Source organism: Mus pahari, chromosome 13 (assembly GCF_900095145.1).
Source record: "Mus pahari chromosome 13, PAHARI_EIJ_v1.1, whole genome shotgun sequence".
NCBI classification, from domain to species: Eukaryota; Metazoa; Chordata; class Mammalia; order Rodentia; family Muridae; genus Mus; species Mus pahari.
In genome coordinates, this window is record NC_034602.1 from 57,903,309 (window position 1) to 57,927,622 (window position 24,314).

A 24,314-nucleotide genomic window follows, 5' to 3' on the forward strand; every position below is an offset into this window, starting at 1 on the left:
AGAAGGAGAGAGAGACAGAGAGGGGGAGGGAGAGAGAGAGAGAACAAAAACAGGGTGAGGGATACAATGTTGTAAAAATAGGACTTAGCCTTAATGGTCCTCCTCACATAGCTAAATATGAGGGAAAATAGCAAAGTCAAGGAGAAAAACATTCTACAAGATTCCTGACAGTGTTCTTCACAACTGCCAAGGTCATTTAAAAAAAAAAAAAAATGAGCAAGAAACAAGGTAAGTCCTGACCTGCTGACAATGTAATGTGCTGTCCTAGATGGTATCAAAGAGTTGGAACCCAGATTCTAGTTTCTAGCACTTGGCCAGCATCTCTTTGCCAGTTGCTACGGTGATCCTAGGCATTGAGATGTGGGGTCTTAGCTGTACTGAACCTCTTTTTCTTTTTGCAAGTCTTCTGTATATTTTTTTTTTTAAAAAAAAACTCTCTCTAAAATATTTTATTTAAAAAAATAGGGTAAATGATAATAAACCTGATAATGATAAAGGAGGGCACAATGCAAGGAAAGAGGAAACACAGGAGTTATTAGTAAGTGCTAAACACCAGCCTACCATAAGATGTATTGGTGTCAATAAATGGCAGGATACCAGAGTCCGCCAGCCTATCAATCTAATAAACTTTTTATAAGTGATAGATTGGTCGTAAACGCTGTGTTTTATGGCACCTGAAAATTCCAAACAGTAAATCCACACACAGAATTTCAGCTCACATATTTCAGGACCCTGTTTTTAGAATCTGCACAAAGAAATATTTCACAGCCTTTATGGAGTTTTAATAAAAAACAACAGGTGGAAAATGGATTCTGCAGTAGCGAGAGCGACTATAACCATAAATACTGGTATCACAGAATTACACCAGCAGAGACTGTAAACACATTAGTCACCCATCAGGGCTGGATTCCATTCTCAGATGTCATCTCAATTTCAGGCACAGAGATTAAGTGCCACCATTTAAATTCAAAACATTGAATGGATATGATGATCTTTTATGTTCACGGGGATCCACGGAGAGCTTGTGATAGTTTCCCCGTCTATAAAATAAGAGCTAATAAATCTCATCTCAGCACTGTGGGACCAAGCAAGCTGACACACATTCAATGCCTAAGATGATGGCGGATGGTATGTTTTCAGTCAATCCTAGCAGTGGTTCTTATTTCTTAAGCTTGTGTTTATTTTCATGGTTGCAGGATTAGGAGCCCTCTACCTGTTTAACAACACTATCATCTTACAAACGGGGAAACTGAGGCTCAGAAGGTGATAACTGGCCCGGGACACTGCAGCTGGTTTGTCTCAGAGTTGGAACTTGAAGCCTAAGGCCCAGTCACACTGATTTTAGTCTAGTTCCAGAATGGCTGACAATATTGCAAGCCTACTGCGTGCTACAGGCTATCACCATGTTCTCTTCTTAGGATTGTATTTGGGTCTCTGGAGCTCTGGGGTTGTTGCCTCCTCTTCCTTGGAGGGATCCGAATCCCCACCTCCCTTCCCAATAGGTGTGGCAATCAGCTCTCTCACACTTCATTCCCCTCCACATCAGCATTCCAGCGATTGCAGCCTGCCTGCTCTGCTCCAAGCAGGGCTCCATCGTGGTAGTGAGGATCTTGCTGGGCAAGAGAATGTAGGAACATCTGGGCTGCTGTGAGGGGCTCACAGGAGGGGAGCTGCACCTCCCACCTCCCTATGTGGGTCTGCAGGAGCTCAGTACAGAGTGTGAAGACATGCTGGGGTGAGTAAATCCATTATTGGAAATTATCTATGATCGATGTCCAGGAGAGAAGAGAAGGAAGGAGGCAATGTGGGGCAATGTGTGGACCCCAACACTGCACCATTTGGTGCCATGAGGGATGTGTCTATATATACAAGAGGTACCTCTCACCTGAGACCTCTCTCTCACTCTTCTCTTGTCTCAGCTGCCTTGCTATGCATTGTAAAAAAATCTCCTTTTCTGACAACAAAAGAATTGAGGAGAAAACTGGCCAGGGAAGAAATGGCAGTGGTTCTGTATTCAAGGACTGCCTCCCCGACTGGTCCTCGACCCTCTGTCACAATCTCTATTTATAACAGGCATAAAAAGGAGTGGGGGGGGGGCAACCCTGAGAGGTTTTCTAATAAAACCCCGTCAAAGCTGTCTGAACGCTGAACACTTCATGGCACCGGCTATCAAGGGAAGGAAATTTCTCTTCATCAAATTTATGGGGCTGGATCGAAAACCAAACTGAAACAGCTTCACGGATCCCCGTGGCAAAATGCTTCATCTTCGAGGAGTTGGAAAAAATCTATTTTTATCACCTTTATTCTGCCAACTCCTCATTTTTATTCTCTCCCTGAATTACTGTTATTTCCTTCGTGGTGCCAAGTTAAACCAAATATCTCCAGAGGCTATAACCATCCTCACTGGATCTTTCCAGCCTGGCTGATTCAGCAGAGGGGGAAGAAGGGGCTGTTGGTTCTGCACCGCCCGGGTGGGGCTACCTGGAGTTGCTGTCTGGAACTAGAGAATCTGCCTATGGATGTGAGCCGTTCTTAGCAACCTGCTTTCTCTGAAGGTTTGCTGAGCGTTAGGGGTGGCCATTCCTCTTCCAGCTTACCCAGGTGAAGAAGGGACAAGGCTATCCAGACCGCCCTTTCAGTCCTCCCTTTTAGTCGGGGAAAGAAGACATGCAAAGACATGCGTTAGGACAGAAACAGATCCCGTGACTTCATGCTATACACTTCCCTGTGTACCTTAGTGCCCTCAGTCATCCATCTCTCTAGCCTCTTGCATGTCCCTAGATGGTTCTTTGAGAGTCCTAGGACACGCTAAAGGGAAGTTTCCTTGAAAAGAACATTAAAAAGAACCTGCTTTCCAGGTTGCCTTGAGTAGCATATTCACCAGCTTCTTCTTTGGATGATAAGACGCATAGTAACTAGAAAAACATCAGGAACAGATCCATGTAGGTCCATTGCCAGCCTGAGCATTGTCAGCACCTGGTACACAGATATTCAGTAGATTTTTGCTGAACAAATGGAATGCAATTCCTCATAACCCCCAGCCTTTCTTAAAATCTATCTTTCAAAAGGTGACGGTGTGTTTTGTTGGTAGCTGACATTCTTCTGTACAGTTAGCGGGCCTAATCTGAAACCCTGAATTTTCAGAATACATATCTTAGCCGCATATCCTGGCAGATTCCTTAGTCATTTGAGGCCCATGTTTACTTGCCTGTAAAATGGGCTCAATAACTCTCTTCTTGACTTTCATAAAGAAGTAGGAGAAGAATGAAAAGTAAACAGAGGAGAAGAGTAAGAGAGAGAGAGAGAGAGCAAGAGAGAGAGAGAGAGAGAGAGAGAGAGCAAGCGAGAGAGAGAGAGAGAGAGAGAGAGAGAGAGAGAGAGAGAGAGAGAGAGAGAGTAGGAAGAGAAGAAGGAGAAAGAGGGGGAGGAGGAGGAGGAGGAGGAGGAGGAGGAGGAAGACTATTTAGATGGATTTAGAATCCTTTGAGAGTTTAGCTCTGAATGTAAAGTCCAAATGTTCTGTTAATAAACTTTCTCCAGGAGAAAGGACAATTTGAGTATGAGCAAGTAAAGGAGTGTGTGTGTGTGTGTGTGTGTGTGTGTGTGTGTGTGTGTGTATGTGTTATGTGTGAGTGTGTATGCATACATGTATGTGCATTCCTCCTAATCTTCCTACATTGTATGTGTATTCCTTGATCTTCCCCAAATAATGACTGCACTATTGCTGCACCTAGGTACTAAACCAAAGGTCAGGGTTTCACCCCGGGGTATGCTGCTATCTAAACCCTGCAGGGTGTAGCAGACAGTAGGGTGCCAACAACTAATCAGACCAGGGAACTATCTCGAACTATCATGACCCCTTTCCTGAGGCTTTAGAAAGAAATATCCAGTAGACTGAGAAGGACCATGTTTCTGTGCATTCCTGGGCAGCTGGAAGGGTGGGTTCTGTGTATGGAGTGACATACCGAACTGTTCTGGAAAACAATGTAAAGGAGAGATAAGAATGACCCCTAGGTAATTGGTTCCAAGGATCCCAAGACTCCCAAGGCCCAGCTTTGAACAGGTAGGTTGATGGAGGCCAGCTTCCATGGCTTGTGCTACTACCTTGGCAACTGAGCTTGTATTTGGTTCCTTCCAGAACCCAGACCCTCACATCTCTTGGGTATGTGAGAGGTACTAATTTCTATCTGGCTTCTCCAAGTCTGTAGAGCTCTACTTGAATACAGTGTGTGCCTTTGGACAATGAATGCCTTCCACAATGACCTGTACTTGTCCCTAACCCCGTTCCCTCTTCTCTGTGAAGGTTTTATTCCTAGACACTGTAGGGCTCGCACTGAGCAAAGGCATCCCTGTGAGTTACAGAGCGCAGTGGATAATTTTGCTCTGCTCTCGTTCTGGTGGCTGGATGGGTTCCTGGGCTCTGTTTTCTGTAAGCAGTCATTTCTTCCACAGCAACCATCTGCAAGGAGCTGGAGGTTACGAAATGACTGGGGCATGTTTTACATGGCTACACTCAGTCTCCTCTCTTTGCTTCTCATGTAAGTTTTGGCAGGGATTTCTATAGTCATTTCTGAAGGAAGTGCTGGAAGACACTGTTGGTAAACAGCCCCCTGGCTGATGTTGGCTGTGTCCCCACCAAGACCATAAAGAGTACAACTTGAAAAGTTGCTGTGGTTTCCCTTCCTTTCCAAGGGCCGAACCCAAGACTGACCTCTGAGACCCTGACCTCAGTCATACTTGTAGGGTGAGCAGTGGTCTGGGACTGTTCTGCCTTCACTGGCTGCTTCCTGACTCCTCTGGGCCTGAGCACAGCTAGTCTTGGGACTTTCACTCTAGTCCCGATTCTGCTAGAACTGTTTCTGACAGAATCATATTTCATCTTCCTTGTTCAGCTTGAATTTTGTACTCCCCAAAAAACTGAAGTTTCCAAGATATTGATTTTTTTTATCCACACTGCGGCTTCTAGATTTTCACTTAGAAGTATAGGAAAATTTAGAATGTTCTTGGACATGTGATTGATTACATGTATGTAGATTGAGCCAATGTTAAGAGGTTTCTGTGTTCAAAATATTCCATCAAGGCAAAGTCCTAAACAAGTTTACAGATTTATATCTATTCACCTATTCACCTAACTACCTACTTAGCTAGTAAAGACTTTCAGCAGAAAAAAATACCTGGGGGAAAAGTGATTTGAGTAGAATGGTAAGAAAGAAAGTTGAGAAATAGTAAGGAGGGGAGAGAGAAAGAAAGGAAAGGAGGGAAGAAGGAAGGAAGGAAAGGAGGTGGGGAGGAAGGAGAAAGGAAGAGCTAACTGTTCCTTTTCATCACTTCCTCTTAAATACCCCTGCTCTTTTCTGACGTTGACTCAGTTATAATCCCTTAAAGTTCATTCCTCTCTTCTCTTAAAATAAACATGCACAGGGACATGCCTCCTCCCACTCCCCACTTCGTATTGCAGACATCCCTCCATCCTGTTGTTCACATTGGGTCTCGCTGTGAAGGAGACCAGTCTGTGTGTTTCTGTAAGCCCTGGAGTGTCTCCTTTACATCAGTGTAAGAATTAACAACAAGAAAGAAAAACCTCCTAGAAATGAATCCTCTGAATACCTTGAAAACAAGAGCTAAAGAGGTTACGGACTACTTCTTGCAATTGTCTTTGAAGAATTACCTACTACCAATTCCCATGTATAAGAGCCAAGGGATCCATTGACTCTCAAGAAATAATGAACATTTGTTATCATCAGTATGGTTTTTTTGTGGTTAATATCTTGATTTGGTGAAAGCTAATTGCATCAAATGTGTAAAGAAGAAAATCCCACCTAGAACCATGCCTAAGAGATTTGGATGTCAATTCCTTCCATGGGTCTATTACTTTGTTCTCTAGTGAGTGTCCCTAAGACCTCAAGGCTCAGAATATCTGATGGTATATAGTTTGACTGTAAATATCACATGTTATCTTTTAAAAGAAATATGCTTATCTGTAATTGTGCATGTAAATATATAGATATAAAATACATGAATTATGGTCCTCTTTTTCAATGTCCCAGAAAAAGAATTTTTAAATAAGGGTCTGGGTCTCCTGGCTAGGGTCTGGGTCTCCTGGCTTTCAGGATCCAGTTTCTGCCATGTATATGGTGTGATGTCCACTTACCAATATAAACTTAGAGGGCCGGCAAGCTCTTGCTTTCAGTAGATTTAAACACCAAAAATGGATCTGCTGTTTTTGGTTCCAGAGAGGATTGCACTATCAAAGACATTCTTCCCCAGTTTGTCCAATCTCTGGTACATTTCTGTGATGCGCTTACAACTCATAATGTCTGAGTGAGCTCTTCAGGAAAGCAGAACTCAGCAGACCACAGGGACCAGCATCCCTGTCACCGTGCTCACAAAAGTATGTTCACAGAGAGGATGACATCATTAGACTACTTATGCCTAAACTCATCCAACACAAATTTCCTCTTGGGCAGGTAGCTGAAGGGGCAAGGGTAGCCAGCTCCTGTTAGGAGCTGTCTTCTTTATTCCTTACTCTCAACCCGGGGGCTCTTCTTCTCTTCCCATGAACTCTTTTCTCTCCTTGGGGTATCCTTTTGAGACCGGCTCTCTGAAAACGTCTTTGCATCAACCTGGACCATTTCTTCACACAGCTTCTCCTTCCCAGTGACAACCATGAACTAGGCCTGGTTAATGCAGGTGAGGAAGCAGGCCTTTGGTATTGAGGAAGGTCTAGCAAAAAAGAAGACTCTAAGGTCTGTTTATAGAGAGAGCCACAGCAGGGTGCAGACAATGGTGATATCAGCCAGTCTCCACTCATTACCACCAGAAACGTCCTCATCTTCATGTGTGTGTCCATCAGTCCCCGGAATTCACCTCGCCTCCTCCTTTGCATGTTTAGTGGTATGTTAGTTGTGGTGCTTGATGCCCAAGGTAGGGAGGACCCAAGTACCGGCTGGAGGAATGATGTTACTATTGGCAAAGCCCGCCCACTTACACCACATGAGCTGCTGCCTCTGAATTACTTCTCCACAGCTCCTCGTTGCTCCACGGCACCTCCTGATGACATTGCTGTGGAACACACAGAAGCTGTTTCTACCTTCAAATGTGCCGGAACCTTGTGTTGGGAGGAAAGTTGTGGAGAAACTCAAGGGGTGCAGTTGGTTTGGCTGAAGTGGAAGCAGGGAGCTGTGGAGAATGTACAAACCTGATTCCCACCGCAGCAATGAGGGTCTTGAAGATACCCCTGACCCCTACCCCTAGTTTAGGTTATGACTACAGGGTCCCAGCCACCATGGTGGGTCTTCAGAGAAAGGATGAGTTATGTTTGAATGTGCTAGTTCTTCTCTGTACTCCTGTAGAGATGGTGTTTTGTAGCTGAACTAGAAAAGTTGGGGTTTTCATGAACTTGAGAAGCTCAATACATGTGACAACTAAAGTTCAGTTCTGTGTCACTCGTCCTGAATTGAATGAAGATTTTGTTTTTCCTTGAATACTCAGATAAAGGCTAGTGTGCAGCACAGCACACCGACGTGTGCCTGCATAGCTGTTGCATCATCTTTATGAACATGATTGAATGAACAACATGTGAAGGGCTGTTGTCACCAATGTTATTCTCCCACTCAGACCTTAGGTCCTCCGTTAGGCCCCTCAGCCTCAGAGCAGTGCTTCCATTTGGGATCTTGGCTGTCAGTTGATGATGATGATGATGATGATGATGATGATGATGATGATACAAAGATTATCAGCCCCTTTCTAAGAAGTGCATGGCGTGCATTTATTTCGTAATTAATTTTTATCATTTTGACATTCCACAAGTTCTGGTTAAGTTTTCTCCCCTTCCTTTCTTTTGCGTGCATTCGTGACAGATTTGCCAGGCACATTGACAAACTCACCATCATGGAAAACATCTTTCTGCAGATAATCACATTTATATTTCTGCCCGGAATTCAACCTCTTCTCCCGTGGGGACACTTTTGTGCTGCCAGTAACCCAGTGAATTAGTGTGCCCGTCTGCCCACCCATGTCCCCCAAGCCTGGTCAGCCACAGACCTGTGATTATCCTGGTGGCTTTATGTGGTGTACTTTGGGTTGTAATTGGCCAACGGAATGATCAACTGCTCGGAAAAAAATCTATGGCCTGTTGGAGAGCAGAAGCAGCTGGCGACAGAGCTTAAGAACATAGCAACTCCCTGATAGACTGTGAACATTCTTGAGCCCTTTGAATAGCAGCAATCTTTCTCTGTGTGTATGTCTACGTGCCCAGGGAAAAAAACCTCAGCAGCATGATATTTTAAGCTGTGTGTGTATATGTGTGTGTGTGTGTGTGTGTGTGTGTGTGTGTTCTTAACCCTGCAGTTTTTCTTGGCAGAACTCGAAACAGACTTAGCTGACATCTACTTTGCTCCCGTTGAGGAGAGGAATTGGGCCCAGAGGAATTGGGATTGCTATGGCAAGGAGAAGAAGCCATTAAAGAAGGAAGGAGGCCAGGAGGAGTCTCTGCTACCCTGTGACTCCCTAGCTTTCTGTTACCAAGGTCACCTTGCTCCCCAAAGCCCTGTTGCCATCACACGCATCTCTGCCTGTCCATCTCTTTCCTTTACTGGAGCTGTGATGTCTGAGCCCACCCTAGACACCAAACCCTTCCAGTTGTCCTCCTTCACCTCTGAATACTAGGTCAGCCTTGCTGTCATCAGCAAGGTTAGGCTTCCCAAGCGAAGGGCCTCATTTATCTGTGCTAGAGCAGCGGAAGGGAGGACATTGTGCTGTCCTAGGCATAGCCTCAAGGGACTCCTGGGCTTGCCAAAGTTACCTCCTGGGTCTTTGATGTAAACTCTGGTTGCCAGGTAATGAGGATGCATTCATTCATTTGCATTATCCCCCCCCCCACACACACACACCTGTCCTGTTTCCTTTCTGAAAACAACCCTCTGGCCTGTCACCCACAGGGACTCTGGTCCCACAGGACAGCTCCAGAGCTACCTCCTTTGTGATGGCTTCAGAGCTTCCTTCCACTACAAAAGAGCGAAACACATTAATCACGATCAAGTTCAGTGCAGTGGGAAAAGCTTGGGCTAAGAAAAACTTGCAGATATTTTTAGCGAAATGGAATATTCTGATGAGTATCTTTCACCTGAAATATTCCCCAAATCTTCTATTTCTAGTTGTTTAAAGCAGCTTCACAAGGGGTATTGTATTTGAGTTGGAAAAGAAACATATTTTTATTTCCTGTCCTTGACACTGAGTGGCATTGATAAAAGCATCAAGGCTCCTTGAGTTCTGGTTTTCCTGGGGGGTTGTGGGGAGGGGGATGGATTATATAAGAGAGAAGTTAAGTGGTGTTGTGTTTTGTTTTCTTTTTCTTGTTTGTCAGCACATAGAGAGAGTAGCTGAGAGTTCTCATCAGGGATGGGAAACAAAGAGAACTCTGAGAGAGGTCCATATCCAGCGTGATGGGCAGCTACCGCCATGTCGTCTATACTCTCAGTCTTCGCTTTGGCCGGTGGCACTTGCTCATGTACACTCTTAAGACAAAACTGCTCCATCTTGACTTGTAGGTGTCAATTCTCCACCGTTCTATTTAATGGCCATCCAGTCACTAAGCCAGCGAGTGATAGTCTCTCATGCCTGGGGTCAGGAAAGAATTCACTAGAGTGAGGCACAGGTTTGACTTTCCAAAGTTAGATGAACAGAGAGTTCATAGTTTTAAATTATTGTAGAAAAAAAAAAAACCAATATGTTCAGAAATGTTATTCATTGCACTTTATACTTATTTGATGTTTTAAATGTGTGGGACCATAATCCAGATCTTTAAGTTGGCTCAGTTTGGAAACATGAAATATTAACAATGACCAAAATAATTGTTCCTGCCTGGCTTCCCTGTTTATCCATCAAAATGGTCCAGACGTGGCCACAGACTTCCAGCAGATATTTACTAACTATTCACAAATAAAAGACTGCCTTCCATGTAGAAAGACACCCTCACACATCTCTTGTGCCAAGTGTTGTACACTTGAGCATGGGTGTAGAGGGCACAGGTTGGCAATGAGTATAATTCTCAGCCATTCTCTGCCTTAGATGTTTGAGACAGGATCTCTCACTGAGCCTAGAGCTCAATCAATCATCTAGGCTTGCTAGCTTGAAAACCTTAAGGAACCTCCTGCCTCTGCTTCTCCAGTGCTGGGATTATAGGCATCTGCTTCAGTGTATACACACACGCACACGCACACGCACACGCACACACACCACACACACACACACACACACACACACACACACGTATGTTCTCCAGGATGGAACACTGGTCCTCATGCTTGTACATCATGTGGTAAATGAGCTGAGCTATCTCTCAGCCCCGTTTTCTAACAGGGACAATCCCCACGAGCCTGCTTATATTGTGTTATACCTGTCTGACTTTGCTTATCTCTGCTTTCTTCTCCTCTTTAACCCCTTCATCCATTCCCTGCCCCTGAGACTTCCAGGCACTCTCCCCTGGTTTACTGTCCCACTTAGCATGTTGTTCTAGGCAATGCACATATTGCTTCTGCTGTGATAAATTACAGCCCTATGTCGGAGTGAGCCGTACACAACACCGCAAATATGACCCTCCAGAGTCAGCTCTGGGCTTCCTCTAGCTTAACCTTGGTTCCCCAGCGGTTGCCAAGGCAACTCCTTCCCTACTTCCACCAAGTAGCTTGGGTCTTCACTACTAAAGAGCCAAAGGCTTGCAAATGGGGACTTTACCCTTGCTGTTTTGTGACACACAAGTCCCATTTTGAGGTGGGAACATTTGAAAGTGACTCTGGGAACATGAATCAAGCGTCGTGGTTCCTCACAGCCATCACCACGCCGTGCAGGAGCTCACCTGCTCCCTTGATCTAAATCAGACCCCGTGCCCCCTGACCAGCACTGTCCTGGTCACGTCCTGTCCTCCTCACCAATCTGTGGTCACTGCCAGGCTGTTCTGTCCTCTGTGAGTTGGACTCTTTTAGGTTCCACTTGTGAGATTGTGCAACACTTGCCTCCCATTGCTTACGAGTGTCAACTGTGTAGATCATGGAGCCTCATCATTCCACTGAGCCTACTTTCTGCGAGCCAATCTTGGGCCAACTTGTTCAACTTTAAGAGTAGAGTAAGGAGGAACCTTAGCATGAACCCCAGGGGGCTGTGGCCAGGCTTAACTGAGCTATGTGAGCAGAGTAATTCAATTTCTTTCTGCCCAATGGCATGTGATCCCAAGCAGTTGGTGAAGGTTACGGCTGTGTTGCGGAGGTTAATGTCACTCATATCCTTCCCTGGACTTCCTCATCTGTGGGATGGCACAGTAATAGCATCTAACCAATTGATTTGTGAGGAACAGAAGCACGTGGGTCGACTCAGCTTGCTATCTAGCCCCAATGAACTCTCAGTGAGTGGTGACTTGGAAGAAATTTCCCCTGTGTATGGCTTCTCTCTGTTCGAGGTTTAGGCTTGGGACCTGAACTGTTCTGCCTCTGTGATGAATGAACCCCTTGCTCTCTTGGTTTCTATTCTGCATTTGAAGTGTGTTCTGAGCTCAACACTTGGAATAATCTTTCCCTTTAAAATACTTTAGCAATGATCACAATACTCTTTTTTTTTTTTTTTTAAATCCTGCTCATGAGAATCCTGTTTGAGAACTTCCTTGTTCCTACCCAAAAAAGCCCTCTAAGGACCCTGGTAAATTTTCTCCACGTTAAAAAGAAAATTTTCATTTGATTAACGACACCATGCCCTGGCCCTATCTCAAAGTATAATTGATCAAGCTTTAATCCTCCCAAAGTCATTCTGATTTTCAATAGTTATATTTTTAATTTATAGACCTTTGGCCAGTTTCATTAAAAAAAAAAAAAAAAAAAAAAAAAAAAACTACTGATGCCTTGCAGACACACACTCTGAGAATCAAGAGCAATGCTGGGCTGCGCCTCTCACCACCCGCAGTGGCCTCCACCCAGTTTTCTTCCCTATTGGAGCACAGTCATGGGGAGTTGGTTTCCATAATAAAGGCAGAAGGACCAGGAAGGAGTGTGGCTTCCAGCTAAGACCTTAGGAGAGCAGCCCCAAAGTCCTGTGGTTCAGGTCAGGCTTTGTCTCCACAGCAGAAGAGCATGAATTTCCCTATTGTGAAAGGGAAGGATATGGAATGATTCCTGCGGGCACGCCTGCCACCTGTGAGGCTTGGGGATGGAGCCTTTCTCACTGGGCTCCCTGGGAGTCTTACTATTAGTGATGGCAAACTTCAGCTGAATGCTCTCTACCTGTCAGATAGTGTTAATGGCACTTAACATCCCTCTGATGTTTGAACATCTGTGTCCTGGTTTGAGGGGACAGTAAAGTGGGTAAGCATCTGCTGTGTAAGCATGAGGACCTGAGTTCGAATCCCCAACACCCACAAGAAAAAAACTATACAAGGCCGTGTGCTTTGATAGGCAGATCCTTGGAACGCACTGGCTGGTGTGTCTAGCCGAAATGGGGAGCTATTGGTTCAGTGAAAGACCCTTGTCTCAAGGCAATAAGTCAGAGGGCAATAGAGGAAGACACCCCCCCCCCTCGCAATGTCTTCCTCTAGTCTCTACATAGCTGTCCACAGTGGCGTGGGTAGGGGTGGGGCACACACATGTATATACCATATACACAGTTGTACACAACACAGATATACACACAGGTGCACGTGAGCACATACACACACACACACACACACACACACACACACACACCTGAAACAGTATTTAAAAGGTCTGTTTCCTGTTTACAAGAAGGTAAGAGTTAAAATGTTATCTGAAATCTGGTTGGTTTGTTATATTAATTATATTATATTATACTATACTATGCATGCCATATTATATTATGTTATATTATATTATATTATATTATATGCTCTAATAACACCAGCTGGTAAATGGGTAAGAAAAATCACCTGATACTGTTAGCTAATTCCACTCTTCTAGGCGTTTGCAAAACTGAGTCTCCCAGCTTCAGAATACAGACTAAATGGCTTGGGTTTATCTCCCCTCACCATCTCTGGTGTACAGAGTTGGACTCACAGACACTTGGCCTAAAATTCTAAGTAATCGTTGTCAGGAAGTGGGCAGAAATTCTTCCCTTGCTTCTTGTTTGTGTAAATAATGAGTGCCATGGCAACAAGATGTTAACAGCCCGATGAAGAGCAGAAACATATGGAGAGACATGGGAGACCCGAGAAAGGACATTTGAAAGAAGGCCTTTATTTGGCTCATCTTGGTATGACCATGTTGCTGACATGGTTGTCAAGTGTGTTTTATGAACTTAGTTACTAAGATTAGTGAGTTAATTAACTGATAGCTCAGTCTTGTTCTACCAACCGCTTATAAAATATATTAATATAGTTGAAAAGTAAAAGCTTTGACCATGGACAATATCAATATAATCAAAAGATAAATATATAGTTTCTGTGATTGGGATTGGAACTTGACTTTAGTTTCCTAGTGCCATAGCAACAAGGAAAGTATGATTAATTATGTAAGGTTTAATGCCCATGAGAGTCACACCAATTTTTCATGAAAAAAGAAAGCTATGTATACATTATATATAATATATATTACAGATACATATAGAAGATGAACTCTGATGCCAATGTGTAGCCTATGTCTCTGCCTCCGGGAGAGAGACCAATGTCATTCAGGATGGGAAGTTTTGGAAGTCCTTGTCAGGACAGCAGGCCAATTCGGTAGAAGAACAGATGGCTCGTGAGCAGTGACGTGTGCCTTTCGTTCCTCCAGCTCTATCTATAGACTCCATGAGTCTCACTGACTTCTTATAATCATGGACATTTATTACAGCCTTGGCTTATATTGCCAAACTAATTAGAGAGCATTCAAAATGGCACTCAGCACTCAATGTTTCCATAGAAAATGGCTAAAAGGAAAATCAGGCTTATGAGATATGCTTTTCTTTATATAGCCTTATGAAATGAACGTTTAAGTTTACCAACTCGTTATGGGCAAATACTGAGACTCTTCCAGGAACTGGGCTATTTTTCTGGCCCTTGGCTGTAGAAATACAGATAGGAGTTCAAACAGGAGTGTTTACATAGAGCAGAACAGGGGACTGTGACTTCCTTTTTCATAGCCCAGGTTAGGACTGGTTCTTATGTCTTTAAAGGGCTGAAGAAATGGGAAGAGAAGAATGCTGTGCGGCATGCGGAAATGAAGTGAAATTCAAATTTTTTAATCTGTAAACACTGGACTTGGCCATGCTCCTGCATTTGTGCAACATCTTGGTTACATTCCTTCGATAATGGTGGAGCTTGAGGGGTTAAGACAGAAACCATGAGGCCCTCAAGGCTGAAACAATGTGTCGTTTGGTCTCTTAAGAAAATTTGCCAAGTCCCATAGTAATGGAAAGTGGGCTTGCCATGTGTTAGTGGGCAAGGGGAAGCCTCTGTGACTCACTTCAGTTCACGTGGTTTGTCCTTTATGTCCCTTCATCTTGATCTCTAAGACTTGCACCTGCTCAGCCTGCATCAGCATCCACATGAGAGGAAGAAAGGATGCTCTAGAAACCAGGCTCTTGTTCTAGAATCTGAGTTTTCTTTGCCCCTGGTTGCCTTGCTCTCCGAGACTGCCCCTCATTAGCCTGTCTAATAGTAGAAGCATAAGCATTTGCAAGTTTTGTATCCCAAAATGCTCAAATCCCAGCCCCTTCTTGTCCATCCTAGGCATGGATCCCATTCTCTGTTACTGCCATGTTTTCTCAGGAGCCTGGATAAAACGACTTTTTAAAAAGTGGTTGCTTAGTATGTTTGCTCTCTGTAAGGCTTTGCATCGGATGTCACTATTTAATCATAATCACTGGAAAGCTTGATGTAAGCTGAGGTGGGACCAGCTTGAAGAGTTAAGAGAGGAGACTTCAGGGCTCATGGGAGTGGCGTGAAATTATCCACTTAGGACATTACATTAGCAATCAGAGAGGAGTTATTATTATTATTATTATTATTATTATTATTATTATTATTATTATTATTATTTAATGGACGTATTCTAGTTTTGCAAGTCTGAAAGGAGACTTAGGTTATTATTATGGCGGCTGTCACTGGTGCCGCTTGTCATCTGGGTTCACACATCTTAGGGATCGCCTCCCCTTTATGGAAGTGTGGCCCCTGATGCCTGGACACTCCTCAGTCAAGGGCAGCTGACTTCCCCTATTTTTTCAGACCACGTGAACATCTAAGGTGCCTGCTGCTGTGAATTCAGGGTTCTAGCCATGAAAGGCAGGGTGGACCACCTTTGGAGAACTGATTACCTGTTGGGGGAGGCAGACATTTCAACTTAGGATAGCCGGTATTCACAAGGACGTAGCCCCTCGGTGCTGTGGGAATACAAAGAGGGAAATTAATGGACCCCACTTGGGAATTTGGAGAAAGCTATTTTGGGTAGATAAAAGGAGAGTTTTGAAATTTTGTTGCAGTGTTTTAAATTTGCCTGGCAGGCATGGTCCAGGCAGATGAAAGAACATGAAAGGATGTGCAGAAAGACAAAGCAACCGTACAGAGATCTAAACCTATAAAGCAGAGTTGGTTCTAGTGGGGAAACAAGAGGTTAGGCAGGAAAGAACCACGAACTAAGAGCCCTGGGTACCAGGTCTCAGGGCTTGGGATCCCTTCTGATGAGAATCCAAAGAAATTGTGCTAACTATGCATGACGGGGTTGCAAACAGAGCAGTCGGCTGGCCTAGTATCCCAGGGTGGACCCGAAGTCCTGGTACCCTGATGGTGAGCTCCCTCTGAAGGTTCTAGAACCAGTGGATGTAACGGTCTCTCTACATCCCTATAAAACCAAGGGTCTTTTCTTCAGAGTCAATAAAGCCTAGAACCAACTCTAAGGAAAAAGAGCTAGTTTTCTGGTTTTTGTTGTTGTTGTTGTTGTTGTTTGTTTTTTTAACATGGGTAAGATTCCCCACCATCTCTCTTTCCTTTTTTTATGACTGTCCTTGGACTATGTAATGACCACCAGGTCTCAAGAACAGCAGACAAGTGTCAGCTGCTCATACATCGATGATAGTATTTCAGGGCTTTGCTTTCAGGGCATTGCTCCGGCCAAAATGGTGAGGTGACCAAGCATGGCTTCAAGTGTCTGTCCTGTTGATGGATTTCCCCAGGCGTGCCCTGAGATTACTCAGCTCTTCCATTGATAGCCATGCAGCAGCATCAGTCCTGGACACTCACCACTATGCCAAGATCTATCTTTCTGACATGTGCATCTAGATCTCCTGTTTCCTAGATATGGTCTCAGGAGTTGATTTTTCTAAATGCAGGAAAACCATTTTTTTTTTCTTATGCTCTGGATATATGATTTTTTTCCTTTAATTTTTTTCTTTTAGCTTAACTTGTCTCATTTTATATTCGTGAATTTTTTTCTCATATTCATGTTCGTATACCACATATATACCCGATGCCTGAAGAAATCAGAAAAGGGTACCAAATCAGTAGACACTAGAGATCTGGGTGGTTGTGAGCTACCATGGGGGTGCTGAGAATTTGAACTCCGGTCCTCTCTGTAAGAACAACAAGTGCTTTTCACCACTGAAACATTTCTCCAGATGCTATATTGTTTATTCGTTATTGTTAATTCAGGCTGAGATGGCATTGGCTCATTGAACAGCTGAATTTACACATTTGGGCCAATCTCTCTTATGTCAAGCTAAAAATAAAAATGAAAGCAAAATGTGTATATGCGTGTGTGTGTGTTGTGTTTGATTTTCATCCATTCCCGTTGAATCATCTGTCGTCAATGTCTTACCCTTCAAGTGTTTCTGTTGGATTTTGTAAAGGATTTTCGAAATATACATTGAATTAGCTAAATTAAGTAATTAATCAATTCATTCATTCATTCATTCATTCATTCATTCATTCAGCTATGTTTATCATGTACCTACAAGCACCAAATACTATGCCCAGATTGAGGTACGGGTGACACCCTCTCTCTCTCTTGGCACTCACGATAGGCTGCAATCGACTTTAAAGGTTTGGCGACCAGCTTCAAGGCATTGTCAATGTTGCTGCACCTTTCAAAAATGGAGGCCTCTCCGTTCTATTTCAGAGCTCCTGTGTTTGATTAAAATTCTAGTCATTGCCCTTTGATTGATAGTGGGGGGTTGCAGAGATGTTCACACATCTGTGTGAACAAGGCAAGCATAGTCAACGGATGTGGGAACTGTTCACAAATTAAAAAACGCGGGCTTCTGGTGAGTGATGTGAACTTGATCAACATCGCAGATCTGTTCATTTAGCAGGGGTTTCCTTCCACTTCACCGTGGAGTGTTCAAACATTTCCCCCTGAGCTGCCTAATGGGTATAAGCTGTGGGACACTTCAGATGTGGAAGCGTGTGATAAATACTTAACTCCACGCAACGAATGCTTTCTGTTCCTCACACTGTATGGTGCGCCCAGGGTGAGAGCCAGCTGAAACTCTCCTTCTGGTTCTCGACACCCCATCAGTATTGTTCGGGATGTTGCCCTTTCTCATTTGCTGATATGGGAGGATGTTGAAGCTGCCTCGCCCTGGATGATCCAACATCCAAAATGCAAAGTACGCTCAGTTCTTCATTTATTTTCATCAAATATCAAGAATCCACCAAGTACTAGCAATGCTTCAGTGGATAAAACACCTGCCCTTGAGAGGCCCACTGTCCAATGTGAAGACATGTGGCCATTACTAATGAGTGGGAAGGTCAGGAGATTTCCTAGGCAATAAATTCAACAAGCAGGGGCACACAACGCTGGGATAAAAGGAAGAAGGGCTTACTTTTGGATACTTTGCATATATTGCTTAGAAATTGCTGGCAGATGAGTTTTATTATCCATACCCACTTATGGCAGAGGAAATGAAAACTCGGGTTAAGTCGCAAGTGGCAGCTGAGACAGGATTTGAATCGGGCTTTGAACTCTGACACCAAAAGCCCGAGCGTCTCTCTCTTTGCCATGTGGCTTCTCTTGCATTTGGAGCCTTTGTGGAAATGAACCAGAGCTAAATCAGGAGTTGGAAGGGAGGGCTGGGGACAGTGGGTAAGAGACTGGGTACAGTGCCCACTGGTAGAGCTCTTGCCTGTTATGCATTAGGCCCTGAGTTTTCTCCCAAAGGTAAAATGGGGATTCGATGTGGGTGGGTGGGCCCTGAAAGACAGAGGACAACATTGCTAATAGTCTACAAAATCCTCCCCTGGATCAACTTTTCCCAGGAACTCAACACGGCAAAAAGCATTTCGAGTGTGGCTTCCAAAGAGGCCATCCATATTCTTTGAATATGAATTTATCCTGTCCATTTTATTTTTATTACTAATGACTATTGTTGGGCTAGATCTCTAGTTCCTTTAGGTACCCAGGCAGTTCTTGACATTGAGTAGTGATGACTTAAAAAGCTCAGGTCACAGAGCTTCCTTCTCTTCTACTGTCCCAAACCCAGCTATGGAATGGCCGGTTGTGGAACAGTCACATTTCCCTATAGTAATGTGTGACTTCGGAGTCCCTCATTCCTGGTACTTAGGAACTCGGGTGTCAGTAAGTCATCGTGAGCCGACAATGTTGTGAAAGTTAAGATAAGTGTAAAATTGTGTTTTGAGACCTATAAAAGAGGGGTCATACAAGGGAGCTCTGTATATTAGTCAGTGTAGTTAGTACATTAATAAAAACACAGCCGTACTCAACCACGTGCTGAGAATTTACAAGGGTTTGGGTGGGATAATTTGAGAAACTGAGAGAATAAGGCAGTTTTAACTAATGCCCTTTTCTTTCAATAAATAACCCTAAATCAAGCACAGGCACATAAATGGGTTTGTTTTGTTAAACTTTATACCTCCTATGTGTGTGCTGGGGGAAGAGATCTAGGGGCAGAAGCAAATTAGTTTTAAGGGGTGGGAACAGGGATCAGCAGCGTAATGTCTGCCTAGAATGTGTTAAGTCAGGGGCACCCCCAAACACTGGGAGTTTAAGACACCATTAGAAATATAGAATGATGAGAAACTTTGATTTCCCAGAATTCTTTCCCCACACCACAGAGTTGAAAGGGATCCTTCTGTGAGGGACACAGGGTCCCAAATGTAAACTCCCGCGGGAGTCTATTCAGTTAAGGTCTTATGGTCAGGCCTCAGTTGTGAGGCTAATTTAATAAGCTTGAGAGTCATCCTGGCACCAATACAAACTCTTCTCTTCCCTTAAAGGTGGCCTGGCCAGTGTGTGCCCCTGCACTGGCCTTGCGTGGTTGGAGTTTCAGGGCACCTCAGGGATGCCTCCCAGGGTCTGGCTTCATTTCCCTTAAAACTTCCTAGGCATACACACAAATGGAAGTCACCAGTAAACATCTCTTGCCTTTAGGAAACCTTTTCACACATTGGTGACAACCCTGGGGCCATTCTACTCTCTTCTAAAAGAGTCTTTAAAAAAAAAAAAAAAAAAAAAAAAAACAGTAATTACTTTGTAGAACTTCAAAGCTTGTCTCTCAGGGCTGTAAAAGCAGGGATAAGGCACCCTGGCCTTAGATCTGGCAGGCATGGTATCCATTGAACCACTGGCTAGGGAAGTGGCCTGGAAACCAATGAGACTTCCTCTCAACCAGAAGTTTATTGGTTCCTTCCCCACAGGCTACATTCCTTATTCTTCTCAATGGCCTGCCTGGCTTCATTTCCTGTCCCTTTATCCCAGTCTCCCCACCTCCTAGTGTCATTTCTTTACATCCCTACCCTCTTCAGCAATGAGACAAGCCTGACTTGACTGACCACCCTTAGGGTGACCCCTTTGGGTGGACTCCCATCTCCCGGTTCAGCTCCCTACGGTACAGTTAGACACATCGCACTGAAAGATGTGTCTGGGGTTTTTCCTCTTGAGACAGTAAACTCTATGCAAGTCTGCCTGTTCCTTCAGTGTGTGTCATGATTATAGCTCATGGGTGATTGGATTACTTTAATGCTAAGAGGAGGCTTCCTGTTGTATGTCAGGGCTTCTCTTGTTAAAATGTGTGGATTTTGCATTTAAACGCTTATTTCCATAAACATGCTGTCACCCTCTGATACTGTGTACTTAAGTAGCTTTATGAACCAGATATAGTTTTGTGCTGTGTTACCCAAGAGGACCTCATCTCTGTGGCTTTTTATCTGGTTTGATAGATTGACGTTGACGGGTGGAGAGGGTTGGGAGAGTGGACAGAGGAGGCAGACTTCGTTATTTGTTTTTTAAGAGAATCCTTTAGCAATTGCAGACTGTAATAAAGTGCCCGTGTGCTCCTGTTACTAACAGAGCACGCTAAGCATGAATGGGAAGTCTAGCTTCAAGTGACCCTTCTCAGGTACCTACAGCCTCCTTCATTTTTCTTCAGACATTCTTGCAGCCTGTGCCCTGCCTCTGAAAGGCCTGTAGGAAGAAGGGTAACTATTCTCTGGATCTTGATCTGCCCTTCTTCTAGAACGCCCTCAGGGAAGGACCACACTGAAGCCTGTTGTCACTGTCACAGTTGCTGGCCCTCACCTCACCATCATCTCCTTCCTGTCATCTACAAAACTCATTAGCTCTGTTCTCCCGCTCTCCTCTTTCCCAAGCCTGTCTGCATCTCTCCAGTTTTTCCCTCTCCATCCTTCTCTCTAAGGCACACTTGTGCATCACAGCTCCTCATTACCTCCTGCCATGGTAACCCTGTCTACTTACCATCTTCCCCAGAGCTTAAACCTACACCCTGAAGCAAAAAGGATACCCTGCTGCCTCCTACAGGATGACCACATTGCTCACTCCCTGTGTGGCATTACCTTCCCTCGTATGGCCCTTCCCTGCAGCATATGGTCCCCCTGTGTGGCCCTCAGCCCATCCCTTTATCAGGATTCTTCATTTTCTTAAGGACCCATTTTCCTTTAAAGGCCAGCCTACCTTCTCAGTCATCAAGCTGGTGCCATTCCCAATACTCAGCCTTCCGGGGGGGTCGCTCCACAGGCCTGTACATTCTTCCTGAGCCCTCCCCATCACAGAAGCCTTTTCCTACTGACTGTGTCCGAGCTCCTACCACACATAAGGATTATGTCACTCCTCTGGAGAGCTTTCAAGACTACACAAGACTGACCGGAGTAAAGACACAAGAAAAATCTGAGCCCCATTCCAGTCAAACAGGCTCTGAGGCAAATGCACATATGTGAAGACCCTAGTTCACTCCTTTCTCAAATGGAGTTACCTCTCCCAACACCCCATCCTTATGCAGCCCCTTTCTGTTGCCGTTCTTAGATTTGGGCACAAATCAATTACGACCCCCTTTTCGTCCCAGGAGTTCAGACCCATGAACAGATCCAAGACATGACGTACATCTATAGAAGGTGCCAGACTCTTCCTGGCCCTGTATTGTCTGATCAAACCTCTCTGGAAAAGAACTAGAAAGAGTGCCGTCCAAGCATATTGCAAAGCTCTTTGTGGCTAGTCATCTCTTTCTAGTTCTTTCTCCAGGTTCGAAATGTTATATTTTCAATGTAGTCTTGCTTCGTGTGCTGTGTTTTTTTATTTCTTATTTTTTTATTTTTCAGATCTGCACGGAATTCTCTATAGGTAGAAAAATCTAGTTCTGTACCGCTGATTGCTTTGTAAATCTTGGTGAGTCAGGGCTTGTTCATAAACAGTGAGGACATTCAGGTTCTGTGCTTTGAGGCCAGCAGTACATGAGTGGAATGTAAAAGAGCTCATTAGAATGTATAGTCATGGCACTCAAGGGAACGGGTCCGGAGGAAAAGGCTGTAAATGCATCTGGGGCTTCAAGGCTTGTGTGCATATTTCAAGGAGAAATATGTGCTTGCCATTGCTATATGAAAATTAGTTTATACAATTTCTTTAAATACCTCTTGATCTTGAGTTCCTATTTCTGGGCATTAAAACAAAATGACAAAAAGAAGAGAAAAAAGATAAAAAGGAAAACGAGGGTGGGGGGAAAGAGACAGAGAGACAGACCGAGAGACAGACAGAGAAACAGAAAGACAGAGACAGATGGGAGGGGGAGAGGGATGCACTATAAATTTTCAACAATGGTGGATTCTGAATGTCTACCAAGAATTTAATCAACAAGAGACTTAGGGAGAGAAACTGGGAAAATTACCCACCAACTCCTATTTTTTTTTTTTTTATAAATCTTTAACATTTATTTATTTATTATATGTAAGTACACTGTAGCTGTCTTCAGACACTCCAGAAGAGGGAGTCAGATCTTGTTACAGATGGCTATGAGCCACCATGTGGTTGCTGGGATTTGAACTCTGGACCTTTGGAAGAACAGCCGGGTGCTCTTACCCACTGAGCCATCTCACCAGCCCCCCCAACTCCTATTCTTTATGCCTCCTAATTACACTGTGAAGAAATTGAAGGATATCACAAGAGCACACACTTCAATAAACATTTTCCCCGAAATGGCATTTAAGAATCCACAGACATCTCCCCAGGGGCCTTGAAAACCCCCTCCAGTCTGGAGAGGACTCTGGTGGTATCCCGCTCCCTGCTGCCACCTCTCCCTCCTTATAGACATCAGGGTTGATTTGTGGCTTGAGATTTGGCTTTACTTTTGCTTCTGTTCTGTGACTTCTGAGCCACTTTTAAAAGTAGCCAAAATGACATGAAGTAACAGGCAGAGTCTGGTGGCACCTCTTTTTTTTGGGGGGGGGGGGGCTCTAAAAACCTCTCCTAACTTTGCATATGGTGGACTTCTTTACGTTCCAGTCCAGACTTTCTGTAAACTTCCTGTAAAACTGCCTCATCATGCCACCAGTTCAGGAACTGGATGAGAAATTTTGTTTTCTCCTTGTCAAAGTGATGATAAGCCAGACTTTCTCAGTGGCATGTTTGACTCTCCCTTGTCTCTGGTAGCAGTTAAAGAAGGCTAAAAGTGTCCATTAATCAAGTTTCTATCTGGAAGTGAAAGGAAAGAGGAACTATCAGGGAATCTGGCGTTAGCATAACAATTCTGGTGAAATGCTAAAATAGAAAGGCTGTAATGTTGCTCTATCATAAATTAGCATGGATCCCATCTGCCTGCCCTAAAACTATAATCTGCCCTCTCAGCCAAGTGTGCCGGTCAATAGCAAATAGCAAAATCCCACATTGTTACCTCCTATAATCTGGGCTAAGGCATGGTCACTTGGGCTGTAGTTATGGGTGAAGAAATGGTAAGTTTGGAAGGTGTAGACAAAGCCTGGGAGTAAATGTGAGTTGCTGTATCCGATTCTGTGGGGCAGATGTGTGACACCCCCCACCACCACCACACACACACACCTCCCTGCTACCTTATTTGGGCAGATAGCAGGGAATGAGACCCAGGGAGAGTTGCCCACTATTGATATCAGAAATGATTAATGTTTTTAGAAGGATCTCTGAAATGGAATGAGTTGTGTCATCACGTTGTGTAGGGGGTTATAAAAAGGACTTAGTTTCTCCATTACAGCATTTTTAAGCATATTGGCTTTTTTTCCGTGTGTGTTACACACATGGGTATGCACTCGTGTTCAGGTGTGCAGACCCATGCATGCACCTGCGGCGAGCAGAGACCCTTCCTCCACTTTTCTTCACCTGATTTAGTTCTTCTCTTGTCTTAAGCTTGACACGAATGCGTGTGGGTGTGCACCTGTGCATGAGAGTGCACACGGATGAGTGTTCACATGCATGTGGGAGCTGGAGGTTGACATGAGATGTTGCTCCATGATCATTGTCTACTTTTATCTTGTTTTGTGATAAAGGTTAGTTTTTATTTTTTAAAGTGTGTGAGTGTGTGTGTGTGTGTGTGTGTGTGTGTGTGTGTTAGAGAGAGAGAGAGAGAGAGAGAGAGATAGGGGGTGCATTATGAGCACATTTCCTTCTTATTTTGTGAGACAGGGTCTCTCACTGAACCTGATTGGTCTGCAAACCCCTGGGGTCTGCCTATCTTAACCGTAAGCACTGAGGTCACAGATGTGTACTTTTTCTATAGGTTCTGAGAATCTGAACCCAAGTCATTGTGCTTGAGCTGTAATCTCCTTACCCACTGAACTGTTTTCCCTTAAAACCTAACTCAATTAAACTGAGCGACACTGATTTTAATGAGGATAGTGTTACATAAAACTTCCAACTTCTGTGCTTAAGTGGGGAAGACTAACCCACTGTTAATAGTTGGAGGATTGTGTCAAATTATTACTGTGTAGTTCTTAGCACTGTCACCTTCCAGCTCTGTGACAATGTTAGGTCACAGAAGCTTTCTGATCTCTGCTGTCCTTGATCTGCAAAGCCTAGTGGCAATGCAGTCAAGGAACTATTGCATAGAGAAGATATGACATGTATCAAATGGCTCAC

The 24,314-nt window shown here is 44.1% G+C and overlaps 1 protein-coding gene and 1 pseudogene across 5 annotated transcripts in view; one reads left to right on the forward strand and one right to left on the reverse strand.

The window, feature by feature from the left end:
* The window catches only part of LOC115065228, a 17,217-nt pseudogene extending 9,201 nt beyond the window's left edge, over positions 1-8,016 (reverse strand).
* Limch1 (LIM and calponin homology domains 1) overlaps positions 1-24,314 on the forward strand; it is a 315,834-nt gene that overhangs the window by 159,527 nt on the left and 131,993 nt on the right. The window lies entirely within an intron of this gene.